At 43.0% G+C, this 20816-nt stretch overlaps 1 protein-coding gene and 1 long non-coding RNA gene across 2 annotated transcripts in view; one reads left to right on the top strand and one right to left on the bottom strand.

Moving 5' to 3' along the window:
- Positions 1-1944, bottom strand: part of LOC134205622 (G2/mitotic-specific cyclin-B3) — a 67132-nt gene extending 65188 nt beyond the window's left edge. Inside the window, exon 1 of the mRNA XM_062681037.1 lies at positions 1720-1944. The gene's annotated coding sequence lies outside the window, so the exon portion shown is untranslated. The remainder of the gene's footprint in view (positions 1-1719) is intronic.
- A 1329-nt stretch (positions 1945-3273) lies between these two features.
- LOC134205626 (uncharacterized) lies at positions 3274-11804 on the top strand. Its single transcript, XR_009978162.1, has 3 exons — positions 3274-3430; positions 3495-3632; positions 10490-11804. It is a non-coding gene; the product is annotated as an uncharacterized LOC134205626 (long non-coding RNA).
- The last annotated feature ends 9012 nt before the right edge of the window (positions 11805-20816 follow it).

Genomic DNA, 20816 nt, shown 5'->3' with positions numbered 1-20816 from the left:
AAGCAGACTGAGTGTCGGAAACTTCAAAATGGCATGCACTGTACGAAAAGTGTTGATATTTCTTGATATCAAGAATATTCGAGGAATCTAAAATGTTTCAAAATCACATAAATATATGACAAAATGCCTTCAAAGTATCACAAAACTTGTTTAAAAAATAAAGCGGCATGTAACACTTGTTAAAAGTTGCATATTCCCGTTGATTTTAATAATCAACATTCACACCGAAAAAATAAACCAAAAATTTTTACCGTGCAACAAGTGATTTGACGTTTGCGGAACAGCTTTCCGACAGTCGACCATCGGACCCCGGTTCGAATTTTTCAATCTTCTCGCAATAAACAAGTCGGAATGGAACCGCTTTTGACGGTTCGATTGGAAACAAGATGGCGTCTTCGCCGATCTCTTATTCTAGTATTTCTAGTCTGAACGTCTGATGTGCCGTCTGGTCTAGACCATGGTTTCCCAAACTGTGGGTCCCGACCCACAGGAGGGTCGCGAGCAGATTGTTGGTGGGTCGCGTAGAACAAATATTAATTGCAGCTCGGATGCCAAACCTTTTGATATTTTTTTTCAGGAACATAATTTCAAGTTCGAACCGCATTTTATTTTAAATATTCATCACCACGCTATTCTAGAAAACATTTATGCCTAAAAGCTGTCCCCTTAATGAAATAAAATTAATACGCTAACATTTAGACAAACAATATCATGTTCGTCATTTTTAGCATTTGTACATGAAAGCTAACGTGAATATTTATGTGGAAGAAGCCGAAACAAATGACATTCTGATTCAATTAATGCTTAATACTACTTGGTAAAATGCATTTTTTAATAGGTGGGTCGCGAGACATATAGAATTTTGCAAGGTGAGTCGCATACCCAAAAGCTTGGGAAGCTCTGGTCTAGACTATATTAAATGATATAGCAAATCATGCTATGAGTTATGCATTATTTCCAAACGAATTAACATTGGTATCAATTGGCATAAGTGATGAACTTTGTATAAACCTTAAAAATCATTTGAAGAAAGAATAAAAAAAAATTGTCATAATATAGGTATTATAGTTTATAGTCTGGGCGACACATAAGACAAAAATAAATAAACCATGGATTGTAACTTCAGAATTTGTCTGTAGCTAATAAGAATTGTAATTTATTGATCAACGATAGACAGGTCAATAAGACAATGAATAGATCACCACGTAACAGCGTCTACCCAGCGCTAAATACAAGTATCTGGAAATCTGCTTTTGAGCTGGACAAACTTAACTCATTTGATTGAGTTCTTTCATGGCGGATAGTTATTGGCAATAATAAAAATCTACGTCGATGTTTGGAATTTTATTGGTGTAGGTAATTAGCTTTTTCACCTCCACTAAAAGAACAGTGTATTCTTTAATTAACGTTTATTTTGGTACCTGACCCTCTTTGCTATAGAGTGCATAATTAGTCATTAAATTTGAATGACAATAGTCTCATTATTAGTAAATTTAGTATGTCTATTATAAAATGTCCTCACATCCGCAATAGTAGCTTACATGCTTAGCTATCTTCTGTTATCAATACTTTGAATATATTCTTCAGTGCGAACATATTACTTGACTTTATATTCCTCTAGGCACCAACTCCACTATTGGTAATGTTACTCTACGCAGGCAGCCGTAGTCAGCCGCTTCTCCAACGGACATTTAAATTCTTTCGTCACAATTAACTTACATTGAAATTCCATCTCGATGCTGCCACGGACAATATCCTTGCACAAAAATACACTTTAAGCAATTGTATTACACAAAGTAGGAAGCTTAATAAAACATGAATTGAACTTCGGCCAATAAAACCTCGTGTAGATCACTTTTCTGTCGAATATTTTTCGTTATTTTCCGTCGAATAAACAACATTGCCGGCCAACTGAAAGCCAATTTCTAATCGCTTTCCGTCTACACACACGATACACGACACGCACACTTCTATCTGGTTTCGGCTTTTTTCTCTAGTCCGTTCACAAATTACGTAACACTCAGCACGAAAGAAATGAACTACACTGAGTAAAATAAAGCTTGCAATTTTCAACAGGAATTCCTCGAGAAATTCCTAATTTTATTTGTGCGACAATAACATCCCATCAATCAGAGGAATCCTCATATACATATATGTACATTGAAAAATGGTTATTTTTTTTCATATTAATGGGTGAAGAAAAGTTTATTATCGTATGGAAAGCGGAGCTCGTTCCAGTATTTTAGTTTCATTAAAAATAAAATAATCTTCGGTATTTCTCACACTTTCTCAGAGCAACGAACGGTAAGACCTGGGTGCTGCGGATAGAGCCGTTTTTCTGCTTTTAAGAGCATCATTATCGGTCGCGAGCATTTTAATCACTCGCGCAGCGCTTTCATTTTAGTTTTGTCACTCGTTTCCGTATCGGTCACTATTTTCGGCTCTCAATTTGGTTGCTGTATATTCCGTACCGGCGACGTTTGACAGTTGACAGTTCATCAAATAGCAGCGCTCTTATCACGCTACCAAATTTGGTCACCTGTCAGTTGCGCTACTGTTATAGCAGCGCGTTTAGTAGCGACCGGTAAAGTGTCAAGTAATGATACTGCGCTGCCAAACGGCTTAAACTCACCACCGGTAATCTTGCTCTAAGCGAGTAGAGGGATATTTTGAAATCACTCTTATGAGCAAAATTATCTTGCAGTTACTTAAGCCCCAAACGCAATACAACGGAACGGCGACGGACAGAACGGCAAATTTGACAGAAAATATATGGGCTAACTATAAAGTTTCCGTCGCCGTTCCGTTGTATTGCGTTTGGGGCTTTAGCCGAGGCTTTAGCTGACAAACATTTCCCGCTCTTCGATTTTTTTTCCATGCTGCATGAGGGTGCACAAATGCGCAAGACTCTACATGCCTTTACGATGGTTTACATATATTCCTGCTCCAATCAGCTGTTGAATCTCGTAAAATTTCTTAACGAGTGCTTTTTAATTGACCTTTCCCGTCAAAAAATTCCCATCATATCTCGCTGTGGACATTTTTTCGCGATTCTATAGAATACTTTTTCTGTTTTGACTGATTTTCTAGCGTATTGGACATATATGGATGGGTGTGCCGTGTGCTTCGATCGAGATAAACTGTGTATTCGAATGCAGTATAGTCAAGAAGCTCAAAACGTGAAGCCAACGAGCAACGAAGCCAAGGACGAAGCCATCAGGAAAAAAAAAGCTCAAACTGTGAAGTTAGTTAGTTCATACGTTCAAACGCAGGTGGTGCATTGGAAGAGATTTTTTGCTGCTCGTTCAGCAGAGGTCTCTCTGCCGTGCTCGACCGACTGATGCGATTATTTTTTGTTTACATGAAATGCGCAACAGTTGCGATAATAATTTGGAAACAGTACAGTAAGAAAAACAAAAGGATGCAGATGGTAATTATAAAAACCAAAATTTTAGGCTTGTATATTTAATCAGATTACTTTTTATTGGTTTTAGAGTTATGTTGGATAAGAGCAGCATCCAGTTTTATTTGCAGAGTGCAAAACTGATTTCAATAGCTGATATGTGATAAACAGAACATTCCATTTTGTGTGCTTCGGTGTCAAACGCCAAATACCATGACATTTTCGTTCAGTAAGTATTTGAACTCTGTATGGCCTGTTTTACCTCTGATTAACATGAAGTGTAAGGAGAATTTAGGCTTGATGTCCACGAAGCGTCTTTTCAACTCTACGTGCAAGCGGCGTTAAAAAGACACAGGTGTGCACCGGGAAAACGCTGTAATACAGCGTCGCCGCGCTAATGCACACCTGCGGTAATTCAAACTAATCGCGAAAGTTGTTGTACACAGCACATGGCGTACCGACAATAAAGTTTTTCAGTGTTACGGTTATGCGGTCACTTTGCTAATGTTACAAAACAACTTGGTGGTTTTTTCGAGTTTTTTTTTTTGGAACAAACTATCTTATTTTACTTGGTCAGTTGGAAGAACTAGCAATTTGGAGATGATTCAAAAGCTTATCTCAAAATCTACAAAACTGCAAATGATAAAAATATGCGATCATGGTCAGTGCACGTGTCATTGAAAACCCGCTACGTAGGCATCGGCCTTTAAAAGGGGTATTTGCCCTTTGTAGACTCTCCAATACTGTCGGTACTTTCGGTACTTTCATATTAGTCCCCTGTTGGTTTTTCGCATACTGAAATAATAGCAATAATAGCCAATGAAGTTCCAAATCGCATTTTCCATAGGGAAAGTGTACCGGTTTTGGCCACCTTAGTGCCTAATTTGGTCAACCCTAAAATGTATATTTTCCAAAAACTATCGATTAGTTTTCCCAGCGCAGAAGCATAATGGATATGTCTCCTTTTACAGCTAATAAAATCCTCGAATATTGCTTTATTTTCGGAGTTATGAGAGAAAATAGGAACATGACCACAACTGGTACAAAAATACTTTAGATCACTGGAAAACTAATTCAATTTTGAGCAATCGTTTTATATAAATTTCCAATGGGACTGGTATGTGGGTAAATTCAATATGGGACATGGTAGGTTTGGAATTTTTTCACATTTCTCCCCAACGTATAGTCTCATTTTTACCCTTCTTACACCCTAAGAAAAATCGACTTTCTATCCGAGGCTCGGAGACCCTAGTCGTATATAGCAATCAACTCAGCTCGACAAACTGAGCACATGTATGTATGTGTGTGTGCCGGTGAGCGTATGTGTGCGTTACAACAATATCACATCCGATTTGCACGCTTCAATCTTCAAATAAAGGCTATGGCTTTGGCATTGAACCCGTTGATTTTTTTTCAATCAGATATTGAGTTACGGAGATATCTCAGAAATACGAACATAAAGCATTAGACGTATTTTGTTCACAATATTGGTAAAATAATGTCACATCAAGATATCAGCTGTCTGTAGACGTATTTGCACAATTTTCTTTTTAAACGAAAGCAAAAATGAACACCTAAGAACGTGAGACATATTTTTAGAATTAACTAAAAATATATTGCCAGATCAATATCTCAGCCATGTATGGTTCGGTTTGAACCCTTTAAGCCTTAAACAAAAGCTTTATAACAATGCATTGTTTGCTATTGAAAATTGGTCCGATCAGACATAGCATTTCGGAATTATTGAAAAATCATTGTTTTTTTTCCCAAGGGTCCCCCATTGGAAAAAAAAATTCAAAATAAAAAAAAACATTAATTAATGCAAAAACATGCGATCTATTGCCCTAAAGTGGAAAAGGAAAAATCGATAGTTTATGTTTAAATTATTGTAAAACCAATTTATATGATTTAAATGCAATCAATCATTCTTCTCCTTATTGGCATTACATCCTCCACTGGGATATTGCCGCATCGCTGCTTAGAGTTCATTCAACACTTCCACAGTTATTAACCGCGAGGTTTCTAAGCCAAGATACCATTTTTGCATTCGTATATCATGAGGCTAAACACGATGAGTGTCCGAACCGGTGTAGATACTGTCTGAAGCAACCATGGCCTGTAAGGACCTGGGTCAGGTGGAAAGTGATTTCCCCATGGCGCCTCTTGACCCACGTACTTATCTCCGGTATCAACCTATGTGTCCATCTACCCTTAGTGGAACTGTCCCACGCACGCTGCCATTTGACCATTGAGGCCAACTTGACAGTCCTACGGATGCCTCCCGTGCCGCGCATTTCGAAGCACTCTATGTCTTCACCGATAACGATGTCAATAGGCATCATACCAGTGATTATGCAAAGTGCATCGTGCGATACGGTACGGTACGCGCTCGCAACTCTTAGGCACATGAGCCTATATGTACTTTCTAACTTCGTTCTGTAGCAGTTAATACGCAGGGCCTTGCCCCAAGCTGGCCTCCCATACCTCAGTATGGACAGAGCGACACTAGCCAGAAGTTTGCGCTTGCTGGCATAAATCGCAGAGCTATTGGACATCATCCGGGACAATGCCACTATAGCTGTGGAGGCACTCTTTCGGGCGTAATTGACGTGGCTACCAAAGGTGAGCTTATCGTCGATCATTACCCCCAAGAGTTTGATGGAGCGTTCAGAGGTGATCGCACAGTTGCCTGCCCTTATCACCGCTTGTTGCTCTGACTTTCGGTTGTTAACAATAACACCTTAATGTGTTATGGTGAGCCAGTTCTAACTTACAGGAACTCATCCACTCCTCCACAATTGCGATCGAGTGGGCTGCAGTCAACTCCATCTCTTCGATCGATTCGCCGTAGCGTAATATCGTCAGCGAAGCCAACGATTACCACGCCCACCGGGAACTTCAACCTCAAGACACCGTCGTACATGACGTTCCATAACACCGGACCAGTATGGAACCTTGCGGAACCCCTGAGGTTATGTCAACGCACTTCCGACCCGCCTCCGTGTCGTATACCAGTACTCGATTCTGGAAGTAGCTTCCGAGAATCTTGTACAGGCACTCGGGAATTCCAAGACGTAGGAGCGCATCTGCAATAGCTGCCCAACTGGCACTATTGAAAGCATTCCTCACGTCGAGAGTCACTACTGCACAATAGCGAACTCCCCTCCTCTTACGCTGGATAGCTATCTCCGCGGATTTGGTAACCGACAAGATAGCGTCTACGGTCGATTTACCCTTTCGGAAGCCAAACTGGTTACTCGATAGACCATCCGCACTCTCCGTGCGTATCAACAACCTGTTGAGGATGATCTTCTCGAGCACCTTCCCCGCCGTATCAAGCAGGCATATTGGTCTATATGCCGACGGATCACCCGGTGGTTTTCCCGCCTTTGGCAATAGGACCAAGCTCTGCCTTTTCCATGCTTCAGGGAAAACTCCCTCGTCCAGGCATCTCTGCATGACACATCTGAACATCTCGGGAGCCTCAGCAATGGCCGCTTGACCAGGTTCGGAATACCATCCGGTCCTGGCGCCTTACCTATACTAAGGGACTGTGCAATCCCCGCAAGTTCCGCCACAGTTACTCTTCTCTCGTCGGCCACCCTGGCCCCTGGCAGCTCCACAAAGTGAGGCCAGGGACCTGGGTCATGACGTGGCAAGAGCCCCGCGATGATCCTCTCCAGCATCGCTGGAGAACGCTCTGTAGGGGCCATCGCTCCACGTGTCTTGGTCCATTACGACCCTATAGGCGTCACCCCATGGATTCGCGTTGGCACTTTGACACAGGCCCTCGAAGCAGGCTTTTTAACTTGATCCAATCTTAGTCTTCAGAGCGGCTCTAGTAGCCACGAACGCCACCCGTCGTTCAACACGCTGCTCTTCTGTGCGTGCTCGCTGCATCCGCCTCCGTGCCCGTAGTCAGGCGCGGTGCAGGTTCGCAATTGCTTCAGTCCACCAGTAAGCCGGTGGTCTTCCATTCCTAGGGTGGACTTTCCTAAGCATGATGGCATCGCATGCACGTGAGAGTACTGTTACCAGCTGCTCGCCGCTTAGATCGAGAGTATTGTGCTCGCGGAGGAGTGCTTCCTTAAACACCTCGTCGTCGAAGTACGATGTCTTTCACATACGAGGGCTAGGCCTTGCCCCTTCTTCCATCCGCTGAATGCTGGTCGTATAGTCGATAATGTAGCGAACCGCCAGGTGGTCGCTGTGAGTGTAGCCATCATCTACCCTCCAGTTCGAACTACTCGTTTGGCCAGGGCTCCAGAACGTAACGTCGATAATTGACTCGGCCCCGTTCCAGCTGTAGGTGCTTTTGGTACCGATATTGGCCAAGTCCACATCCAACATGGCCAGTGATTCCAGCAGGAACTGCCCCCGTTGTTTAGTGGAACGGCTTCCCCATTCCACGGCCCAAGCGTTGAAGTCCCCCGCTACCACCACCGACCAACGCCCCATCAAGTTAGCCGTCAAACAATCTAGCATACGACCGAACTGCTCGATCGACCATCGAGGAGGCGCATAGCAGCTGCAGAAGAAGACCCCGTTGACTTTAGCAACGACGAATCATTCGGACTGGGTTTTTTTTTCCGTTGTCTTTATCGCCGCCATTTTAGACCCATCGGTGACCCAATTACCGTTTCTGGCGGGTACCTGATAAGGATCCGCTATGATGGCGATATCCGTTCCTCATTCAGCAACTGCCTGACACAGCAGTGGTTCAGGTTTAGCTGCGTTACCTGCTCTGTGATTTTGCAGCACGCTTAAGGTGGTTATACAACAACGCCACAAATCGGCCATCTTGGAAACCACGTGCTTTTTATTGTGATTTTTCAAGAGCACGAATTGAGAGAACCACAATGCCCATGGGGATGAAACATTCGTAGATCGCTTGATTACTTGTGCTAAACAATCGACTTCAATTTCAGCATTGTACGAAAACTATTACGCTAGAGTTGATCTTTTGATACTAGGAGTAGAAAACCGTGTGGTGAATATGAAATTCACCACATGGCTTGATTGTATAATCACCTTAAACGCCGGACACTTCGAACCTCCCATGGGGTGCTTGCTGTTCGCAGGTGATGTCTGTGTGTGTGTGTAGGTCTGTGCGCACCCACCCAAAAAATGTGTCACTCATTTTCAGGTACTTACCCTTAACCGACTTGCTTGCAACAAGTACATTGGACGCAGAATACTGTCTCATTGTTTTCAATTAAAATTGGCCAGATCGGACTATAGGCTCGGAAGTTATGGCCAAAATACCACTTTTTTAAAAGAAAAATTGGGTAAAAAAAATGTCACTCGTTTCCCAGGCACTTATCCTTAACCGATTTGCTTGCGTGATCGGACTATGGGCTCAGAAGTTATGGCCGAAACACAATTTTTATAACACACGAGAAAGGCTCCATCACCGCTAGGTGGATTAATCTGTTTTTTTGGAAAATATTCACCTATCAGTGCTATTTTCATCTCTCTAATACATTTTTTAAATATGTAAAACAAGGAAGGCATCAATATCGATAGGTGGAAAAATCGGTTGTATTCGTATTTATTTTAGTCCATTCACCACTACAATCACAATGATTACAAAGAAGGAACATATTAAGATTCACAGCTATCGAAATAAACCTTGGAGGGAATGAAAAAATTGCGTGATCAGAACCTTTTCCACTTCCTTCGTAGTGTTTAAATACGTGGTGTAACTGTAAAATCTTTAAGTTATTTGCTTCCATGGTACAAACCACCGCAAATTGAATGTGATTAGTTTAATTGTTTTATAATGGTCACCTGTGAATCAAATTATTTTTTGAATGAAATTTTATGAACGCAAAAAATAACTTTTCGCGAGACCTCAGAGGAAAGCTTCAGCGTTAACTGTGTTAGTGAATGTATAACACAGATTTTTATAAGAAAATTATTTTGAGCTTTTTAGTGGAATATCTTCACTTGTCTTAAAACGAGTTTGTACAATCCCATTTAATTCCACCACTTAATTGTACGTGTACCTTGACAGATATGTATTTTGACCTCAACAGTAAGGTCGTCCTTAGTGTCTCGTACTTGACTCGACTTGGGAAATGGGATTGTACAAACTCGTCTTATGACAGATTTTAACATAGTATTAGTGTGGGCATTGAAGTATATTTTACACAATGTAACAATTCCAATTTTTCGAGTCGATTTTTATACTTACCCCCTTTTTCCACTTCCCCCAGTGTACCTTACATATGATGATGCACGAGAAAGGCATCATCGCAGCTAGGTGGATTAATATTGGTTTTTTATTCCCTTTTCATCTGTGAGAAAACATGTTTGCAAGACAAAGCTCTGAAATTTATGCTCTATTTGTTTTTGTTGAAATGAGAAAAATTTGTTACATTTAAATGTATGAATATGGGAACGGCTCCCTAGTTTAACCAAATTATACAGAATCAAATTGGTTATTATAAATATTTTAGCTAAGATACAACATGTATAGTATTGTTAACCTTAAAACTAAAAAGATCAAGATCAAAATTGTTTTCTTGAGAATGTTACTTTCTGGGAAATGGTGGATTCTGGCAAATGGAATTTCTGGGTAAAGGTACATTCTGGGATTTTGTTTTCTAGAGAACAGTACATTCTGGCAAATGCTTTCTGGCGTCTGGCTTTTTGGGGCATGGTTTTCTGGCTATTATCATACAATTGGCTTTACCCTAATTCAGTAAGTGCAACTTATAGAGGGGTATTTGAATTTTCTCAATGTTATGCCAAGCTGTCGAAAAAAAATGCGCGCCAAAGCCACAGGAGCGCGCACACTAAAAATACACTGGAGCACATTTTTACACTAGTGTATTTTCGGTGCGCGCGCTCGTGTGGCTCTGTCGTGCATTATTTAACCAATGAAACATTCCAGCTGCATGGTACTCCCTAGCTATGGTAAAAAGGGTGTGGTCAAGAGTACTAAGTTTTAAGCATGTCGCTCGTATTTCCACCGGTATTTGGTAGCATTATTATTATATCTACATGGTTTATTATGAATGTTTGGTTCTTGTTATGTATCAAGGTTTAAAAAACTCAATCTTATTTCTCTATTTATTTTAGCTTCCCACTTCCATCGTTTGGCGGATAATTAACAACAATCGATTGTTGGAGCCTTTGGAAACCATTGAAAACCAACTACTGCACGCAATCACATATTTTTGAGAAAGTATCTGCTCGTTTTTGCACTATCACTGTTATTTTTTTTTTGCGAGAATGTGAAAGAGACGAAAGATAAGCCGACGGCGATTATTTGTTCCAACAGGTTATTCTCTCGTCCGTTTTCTTTGCACCTTAACAGATTATCAGATTTTTTTTCAAGACCATGACATTCACACAACCATCAATTCCTACATGTTTGGCCCATCTTATCCTAGCTGGAGTCACGGGATGGTCGCTAAAGCATCTACCCGTTTGTTACGAGCAAAGTTCTTCTTGTGGATACAATGAATGCCACTTTGTACCACTCATGCTGATCCTGTTAATTTTTCTGCTATGTCACAGTTTACTGGGAATTTTTCGTTACAGCCATCCGGAGCCCCACAAAAATCTGCGGAAAATGTATGATTTCTCTGCTTTGCTGGTCATGAATTTTCCATTGCCGTTGCTGAACACACAACTTTATTTCAAATACCGAATGGGTAATGGTTCTATTCTGACCCCCTACAGTTATTTGTTGATTAGTATATTGGTACCATTCCTGTCCACGTGTATATATTCGGAACTAAGTCAACGACATAAAAGGCAGCACATAGCCACTTTGGTTACTCTTGTCAGCTTGACTGTGCTTTCGTGGATATCATTTTCCAACGATAATTTTTGGGGCTTCGGCTTAGCTCTATCATATGGTATGAAATATTTTGCCTTACCCAGATTGGCCGAACGTTATAGTGTCCCATTTGTCGATCTGCACACTTACGGATTGGGATTCTTTGAGGTTTTTGCAATCAATGCTGTAATAGATGCTGACCTTTATCGAACTGAGCTAATTATTCAATAAAGAAGCGTACATCAATCAGATTATGATAGAGCTAGCACTAAACACAACAGCAAACTGCTTATTCCAGATACTTTTTATACTAGTGAATATAAATAAGGAAATTTGTTATATATTTTTATACATGTTTATTATTTCTGAGAAGATTAGTGTGTAGAATGCTTAATAGCTTGAAAACAATTTTTCATATATAGCTACTTATACTAAACTAGATAATCAAAAGAGAAAAAGCCTAACATATATAAAACTGAAACAAAACGAGTAGAAATTAGTAGCTTTTTACAAAGTTCTATATTCATATACAATGTTTATATATTAGTACAATATAATACATTTTCATAATATTTTTGCAAGCAATTAAATTTTGCACAGAATTTTAAACTTATTTAACGATTATTTATGCCGAAATTCCTTTAAAGCCTATTCAGATTACAAGCTTTATCACTTGATAAAGAGTATCTTGATGTCAACGTTCAACATCCTGCACAACAATTTGGTTTTAAACGAGGGCATTCCACAAACCACCAGCTTGACAGACTTATCCAGTACATGCGACAATCGCAAAGTCATGGAGAATCAACGGGAATGATATGTCTTGATATGGAAAAAGCACATGATTCTGTGTGGCAAATTGCTAGGGTAAAGGATATATTTTGGAACACCCATGTCCTTAGCAATTATCCTACGGCTTTACCAAGTCCATCTAGAGCATGTCTCGATTTCCTGGAATTACACAGTCATCGAATGAGACCGATACTGGCTAGTGCACCGTGACGTAACGCAATGCACCAACTGTTTCAAATTCGGACATGGCATTCGGAATTGCCACATGACCGCACGCTGCAACAAGTGCGGCGAACCCCACCCGACTGTCTGATTAGTGTGACAAGATGGCGGTGACCGATCCCAAGTGTACCAACTGTGGTGATAAACATCGGGCCACAGCCAAAGACTGTCCATAGCGGGCGGAGTTCTTGGAAGTCAAGCTTCCACCAGGATCCTGTCAAAGAAGACGCATACCCAGACAACCACACATCGCATAAGAATGCACGAATAAAATCGTTTACCGATCCAAATTTCATCAAAATCGCATTGTGGTGCAAAACTCATCAGTTTATTTATGAATGTTCCCGCATAGTAGGCTATTTTACGAGTTAATTCCAGTTTCATTTGTTGTCATCGCATATTCCTGCAAACAAACTCAAATGAAATCGGATTATCTGTCAAACAGAGTTTGTTATCACAAACTACATCGCAATGTATAACGAACGAACTCGCATAAAAATCGCGCACATCGCATACATTCTTATCCAACGTCGGATAAGAAATACACATATATCGCCTCCACTTTTGTACGTAATAAGCGTTTTTGCGACTGGTATGCGATGAAAATGGTGTGCTTAGGCATCGCATAACAATAAAACAATTATATTATGCATGCATTCTGGTTGTCTGGGTATGTTCCTGCAATCAACGAGTTGAACTATCCGACCCTCCCCATCGAGCGAACCCATCACCGTTACAACCGCACAAGCGACTGGCAGCGGCAGCTGCATCGGTTTAAGCTCCAACACCACAGGCTCCATCCTCCACCAAATGGCCTCCACTCCCCCTCTCAGATTCCGTCGATAGCCGGAGAGCGAAAATGTCCCACCGGAAGAGACTGCTCCGCTTTACACTCCGAAGCAACTGATGCTGATCTTCTCGCAGCTCGCCACTCGTCTGCGTGGTTGCAAAACCCGCTTTGACCAGATCTTCAACCTCGGTATGTTCATCATTGAAAATGGCTGCTAGAGAGGGCCTGATCAAATGCAGGCACAGGGCCGTGAAAAACACGTCTCAACGCACGGCAGGTAAGCAACATCCTAACCAGTGATATACTCATCAAAGATTTGATCCGTTTACGAAATGTCATTCGCAGGCAGTACCAACGTACTGGGCTGCCTGTGCTTAAAACACGTCTTTGCAATCGCTTGACAAAAAACATCCAGGTCAGAATGGTGGCCCTCAGAAATAGTGATTTTTAAATAAGATCCGCGCTCTCCCAGACTGTGTTGAGCCGTTCTAGAAATTGACCAAAATTCTAAAATCCAAGCCTCGGACTATTCCACCTTTGATCCCAATAAACAAAATGGATCGCTTGATAACTCTTTCTGAGAAGGTCGCCGAAATAGGTCGTCACTTTGTCAGCTCACACAACCTTGGACAGAACATCGTCAGTCCACACGAAGCAGCCGTTAACGAGCATCCATCTTACTCCCAACGACATCTCGGCCAGTTGTTGTTTTGCTCTTGTCGCGCGCGGACGTCTAACTGGCACAGTACGTACCTACCAGGCAGCTTTGTTTTTCGTATACGTTCGTATGGTTCTCTCTACTGCGGGCGATTAGGACGTGCGAAATGATCGTCAATACTGTACAATTTCGGTTCCCGCCTACCGCTCCCCGTCCAACATGGGTTGAGATTGCTGGGTTTGTGCGACAGTTGGATACTGATGTATCCCAAATGGAAACAGTTTACAAAACAGCGATGGATCGTTCGCTGTTCGTAAAATTTGTTTCATTGGATGCGATGCAGGAAGCGATAAAGAAGAACAAGGAATCTCGAAAATTCGATTACACCAGTGGAATTTCAGTGGAAGTCAACATGACGGTTGCGGGTAGCAATGTTCGCTATATACGAGTGTTTGACTTGCCACCAGAATTACCGGATACAGATCTAAAACAGTTAGGGCAGCAGGGACTATGTCCAAGGGCTTGACGATCCCTCCCCAGGCCATCTGCGAGTTGTGGGGCTTGCCTAGGATGTGGTGGGGTTTGACAGTGGGCCCTGTTAAACCTCTATAAAAAGCTGCATGTATCCGCAAGTAGGCCCCACCAAAGCGACCGTGTGCCGCTCAAAGCGCACAAGCCCAAGTCCTGGTGTTAGGTGGGACGCTAAACAGCCCTGACACGACGGCCCTCCGACGAGACAGGAGGTTTGCGCAGGCCCAATAAGCCGCCTAGAAAACCAATCATTACGAACAATATAAGAGATAATGCGACTCGATATAATCGGCAAAGACCTAGGCGACGAATACAGGATCACGATTGGAAGCTTGGAACATGGAATTGCAAGTCGCTAGGTTTCTCAGGTTGCGACAGGATGATCTACGATGAATTACATCCCCGCAACTTCGACGTCGTGGCGCTGCAGGAGATTTGCTGGACAGGACAGAAAGTGTGGAAAAGCGGGCATCGAGCGGCTACCTTCTACCAAAGCTGTGGCACCACCAACGAGCTGGGAACCGGCTTCATAGTGCTGGGTAAGATGCGCCAACGCGTGATTGGGTGGCAGCCAATCAACGCAAGGATGTGCAAGCTGAGGATTAAAGGCCGTTTCTTCAACTATAGCATCATCAACGTGCACTGCCCACACGAAGGGAGACCCGACGACGAGAAAGAAGCGTTCTACGCACAGCTGGAGCAGACATACGATGGATGCCCACTGCGGGACGTAAAAATCGTCATCGGTGACATGAACGCACAGGTAGGAAGGGGGGAATATAGACCGGTCATCGGATCGGATAGTCTGCACACCGTATCGAATGACAACGGCCAACGATGCATAAACTTCGCAGCCTCCCGCGGAATGGTAGTTCGAAGCACCTTCTTTCCCGCAAAATATCCACAAGGCCACATGGAAATCACCTAACCAAGAAACGGAAAACCAAATCGACCACGTTCTAATCGACGGTAAATTCTTCTCCGACATCACGAACGTCCGCACTTACCGCAGTGCGAATATTGAATCCGACCACTACCTCGTTGCAGTATGCCTGCGCTCAAAACTCTCGACGGTGTACAACACGCGTCGAAGTCGGACGCCGCGGCTTAATATCGGGCGGCTACGAGACGGTAGACTAGCCCAAGAATACGCGCAGCAGCTGGAAGTGGCACTCCCAACGGAAGAGCAGCTAGGCGCAGCGTCTCTTGAAGATGGCTGGAGAGATATTCGATCCGCCATTGGTAGCACCGCAACCGCTGCACTTGGCACGGTGCCCCGGATCAGAGAAACGACTGGTATGACGGCGAATGTGAGCAGGTAGTGGAAGAAGAATGCAGCATGGGCGAGATTGCTGCAACACCGCACGAGGGCGAACGAGGCACGATATAAACAAGCGCGGAACAGACAAAACTCGATTTTCCGGAGGAAAAAGCGCCAGCAGGAAGATCGAGACCGTGAAGAAACGGAGCAACTGTACCGCGCTAATAACACACGAAAGTTCTATGAGAAGTTAAACCGTTCACGTAAGGGCCACGTGCCACAGCCTGATATGTGTAAGGATATAAACGGGAACCTTCTTACGAACGAGCGTGAGGTGATCCAAAGGTGGCGGCAGCACTACGAAGAACACCTGAATGGCGATGTGGCAGACGAAGATGGCGGTATGGTGATGGACCTGGGAGAACGCGCGCAGGACATAATTTTACTGGCTCCGAATCTCCAGGAAATCCTGCAGGAGATTGGCCGACTGAAAAACAACAAAGCCCCTGGGGTTGACCAACCATCATGAGAGCTTTTTAAACACGGTAGTGAGGCACTGGCTAGAGCGCTGCACTGGTTCATTACCAAGATTTGGGAGGAGGAAGTCTTGCCGTAGGAGTGGATGGAAGGTGTCGAGTGCCCCATCTACAAAAAGGGCGATAAGCTGGATTGTAGCAACTACCGCGCAATCACATTGCTGAACGCCGCCTACAAGGTACTCTCCCAAATTTTATGCCGTCGACTAGCACCAACTGCAAGGGAGTTCGTGGGGCAGTACCAGGCGGGTTTTATGGGCGAACGCTCCACCACGGACCAGGTGTTCGCCATTCGCCAAGTACTGCAGAAATGCCGCGAATACAACGTGCCCACACATCATCTATTTATCGACTTCAAAGCCGCATATGATACAATCGATCGGGACCAGCTATGGCAGCTAATGCACGAACACGGTTTTCCGGATAAACTGATACGGTTGATCAAGGCGACGATGGATCGGGTGATGTGCGTAGTTCGAGTTTCAGGGCATTCTCGAGTCCCTTCGAAACTCGCAGAGGTTACGGCAAGGTGATGGTCTTTCGTGTTTGCTATTCAACATCGCTTTGGAAGGGTAATACGAAGAGCAGGGATTAACACGAGTGGTACAATTTTCAATAAGTCCGTCCAGCTATTTGGTTTCGCCGACGACATAGATATTATGGCACGTAACTTTGAGAAGATGGAGGAAGCTTACATCAGACTGAAGAGGGAAGCTAAGCGGATCGGACTAGTCATCAACACGTCGAAGACGAAGTACATGATAGGGAGAGGTTCAAGAGAAGACAATGTGAGCCACCCACCGCGAGTTTGCATCGGTGGTGACGAAATCGAGGTGGTAGAAGAATTTGTGTACTTGGGCTCACTGGTGACTGCCGAAAATGACACCAGCAGAGAAATTCGGAGACGCATAGTGGCTGGAAATCGTACGTACTTTGGACTCCGCAAGACGCTCCGATCGAATAGAGTTCGCCGCCGTACCAAACTGACAATCTACAAAACGCTCATTAGACCGGTAGTCCTCTACGGACACGAGACCTGGACGATGCTCGTGGAGGACCAACGCGCACTTGGAGTTTTCGAAAGGAAAGTGCTGCGTACCATCTATGGTGGGTGCAGATGGCGGACGGTACGTGGAGGAGGCGAATGAACCACGAATTGCATCAGCTGTTGGGAGAACCATCCATCGTTCACACCGCGAAAATCGGACGACTGCGATGGGCCGGGCACGTAGCCAGAATGTCGGACAGTAACCCGGTGAAAATGGTTCTCGACAACGATCCGACGGGCACAAGAAGGCGAGGTGCGCAGCGGGCAAGGTGGATCGATCAGGTGGAAGATGACTTGCGGACCCTCCGTAGACTGCGCGGTTGGCGACGTGTAGCCATGGACCGAGCCGAATGGAGGAGACTCTTATATACCGCACAGGCCACTTCGGCCTTAGTCTGAATAAATAATAATAATAATAGATCTAAAACAGTGTCTTTTGGAGTACGGGGAAGTGGATCGTGTGGTCCGGGAAAAATTCCCACCAAACTTAGGTCTGGATCATATGTACACCGGTGTGAGAGGTGTATATATAGACGTAAAAAAGGAAATACCACCATCGCTGGATGTATCAAACTGGAAGGGAAACGTATTCTATTAAGATTTACGAAACAAATGTTTCATGTGTCGGTCGGAAGGTCATCGAAAAGATGCATGTCCGCAATGGAAAAAAGTTACCCAGCAAAAACAACACACTGTACGGAAGGAAGAGACGAAAAGGCAAGATGGACAACGGCAATCATACTCCGGCGTCGTTATTGGATTCGAAGCAGCAGCAAGCGGGAAAGCAACGGAGAGAGACGTAATTGAAGTTCCTGAGGAGGATGTAGTTGAACACGACACCGAGTCACCTGGCCAAGCAGAAGTAGAATTTGAAATACCCTATTTAATGGTGGAACGCAAGAAGCTAGCGGAGAAAATGAGCTTCAAAAACAATACGGATCGGGTCTGGTTTGTAAAAAAGGGAATATTGGGCTATACGGACCACCTGAATAAACTGCGAGAGGAAGAGGAGAAAAAACAACAAAAGCAGTCGACGAGTCAGCGACGGGAACATTTAGTATCGACAGGATCGATATACCGATCCCCGCCTAAGAAGACATCGCGTAGAAATGCTTCTGACACATTCTCAGATTAATGTATGTAAATTGTTTCAAATGCTTTCGGCTCCGTAGAGTTTTTAATTAAACAATTGAGCCAGTTAAATAAACGAAATGGTAAAAAAAACGACATCTCGGAGGAGTTGGAGATCTCATCGAAAATAATGAAGACCCTAGGCTTCGATGCCATCCTGAATCTTAAACTCAAACCTAGAGTACCTCTCGCGGATCTTTAATCAGTGCCTCCGTCTCAGCTACTTCCCATCCTGGAAGTCATTCCCATGCGGAGGCGTGGGAACCCAAGTAACAATTTCCATGCTTGTTGGATTTATTTAATTCTTATAGCGGTTTTATGACAGCAGTCAATATGGCTAGTTGCTCAGATTTATTGGCGATCTTATTGCTTATCTTATTGCGATCGACCTCTAATAAATCTGCTGGAAAAGCTTCAAACGTCAAATGCTGATTGGTCTTGTTAGCAGCTCAACAAAGAGTGTAATAAGTCCATTTTCAAAACGGTATCAAAGCCACAATTTTTGGTCGTAATATGGTCAAATGAATAACTCCAATAAGAATATTTACATTGCAAAAGGTTTATAACGGTGTTTAATAAGAGCAACATTTTTCTGATCTGAAATCTATGTTGGCCATATTGGAAATGCCCAAGTAACATTTTAAGTTTTATAACGCTCTTGAAGACCATAATGTACTCTTCGAGAGTGTTATAAAACCAGCATAAAACCAAAAGGTTGGGTGGAGAACCATCTTCAAGTCAATGAAATTTATCACTGGAATTCTTCATTAGACTGTGTTTTCACCGCGAAAGACACATTTTTGGTAATTAATTTGAATAACAAATACATTTGGGTGTAATATCAATGAATTCAATGAAGATTTATAATATTGATGTTATAACCATTTAAATTTTTTGCCCAGAACTATAATATTTTGCGAGCGCGTAGTGTTCAATCTCATTTTTGCACCAGCTTTCATCGTGAAATCGAACGCGCACCTGATTTCCATGAAAGTACATTGGAAAGGAAACCTAAAAAATATTATTTTGTAGTCATCATCATCATGATTTTTATCAACAATTTAGTTTGTTATTATTTGTTTGCCATGTTTTTATACAATATTTTTGACAACTGTCGCAGCCAAATTCTCTTCTTTGCGGGCGGCTTGAAACGGATTTTTATATACTCTTATAATAGGTTTATAGGGCCATTTGGCCATATCTTACTCTTATAGTGGTCATCAGAAGGTTGTCTTGTAGTATTAAGTTTTATCGTTAGTTCTTGTGATTGGATCTTGAAAACCATTTCAAGAGCGGAATACAACTTGAAATGTTACTTGGGAAGGATCCTTTCTCTCCCAAAAGTTATCACCCCATCAGCCTTCTCTCAGGGTTATCCTAGCTGTTTCAAAAGGCGATTCACCGTCAGTCAATTGAGTCTGCCAAACACCACAACATCTTGCGTGAGGAACAGTTTGGTTTCCGACGCGATCGATCCACCGTGAACCAACTGACCAGAGTTACCAACGACGAAACAAGTTTGTCTCAAAACCCTCCGCCATGGCCTTACTCGATATCGAGAAGGCATCCGGAAATGTATAGAACCTGGTGTACAAACTACATCGATATAAGCTTCCCAGCTACTTGGTGAAAATCATCAACAATTACCTGTCGACGAGAACATTCCAGGTCTCCATTAGCGGAGCGAGTTTCGATGCGCACGACATCATCGCAGGTGTCCCCCAGGGCAGAATCCTGGTTTACAGTTCGGAAAACGTGTCCGCGGGATTTGTTACGGGATTTTGCTCCGGGTTTTGTCAGGGAAAATTTTCCGCCGATAAGTCTCCACTGTCAAAACATTTCCCGTGATTGGGTTTACACTTCAGGATTTTACTTCGGGATTTGAGAATCTGCGTATCCTCGCCCGTGCTTGAGTTTACACTTCGGGGTTTTTGTTCGGTTTTCTTTATACAAGAGGTGGAAAGATAACGAGAAGAGGGAGATATAGCGAGAGAAAGGGAGAGAATGAGTGAGAGAGAGCGATTTAGTGGGAGAGAAAGAGTGAAATGAGTGGAAATGTGTGAGCGAGTGAATGAAAATTAGTAGGTGAGAGTGGGTGAGTAAGTCAAAGTGAGTGAGTGAGTGAACGAGTGATTGAGTGAAAGTGAGTGAGTGAGAATTCGTGAGTAAGTGAGAATGAGTGTGTGAGGTTGAGTGAGTGAGTGAGAATGAGTGTATGAATGAGAGAGAGTGAGTGAGTGAGAAAGAGATAGTGAGTGATTGAGTGACAGTGAATAAGTGAGTGAGCAAGAGTTAGTGAATGTGAGTGAGTGAGTGAGATTGAGCGAGTGAGTGAGAATGTGTGTGTATGAGTGAGATTGAGTGAGTGAATGAGTGGGAGAAAGTGAGTGAGAATGAGTTAGAGCGAGTGAGTGAGAATGAGTTAGAGCGAGTGAGTGTGAATGAATTAGAGCGAGTGAGTGAGAATGAGTTAGAGCGAGTGAGTGGGAATGAGTTAGAGCGAGTCTCATTATGCACTATTTCTCAATTACCACTGTTCACTTTTCATTTCTCACTTCTTAGTACTCATTTCTCATTTTACTCTTTTTACTTCTCATTCTCAATTCCCACTTCTCACTATTCATTTCACTTCTCACAACTCATTTTTCCACT

The sequence above is a fragment of the Armigeres subalbatus genome, chromosome 1 (assembly GCF_024139115.2).
Source record: "Armigeres subalbatus isolate Guangzhou_Male chromosome 1, GZ_Asu_2, whole genome shotgun sequence".
Classification (NCBI taxonomy): domain Eukaryota; kingdom Metazoa; phylum Arthropoda; class Insecta; order Diptera; family Culicidae; genus Armigeres; species Armigeres subalbatus.
The sequence above is the reverse complement of the archived record's forward strand: the minus strand, read 5'-3'. Positions and strand labels throughout refer to the sequence as shown.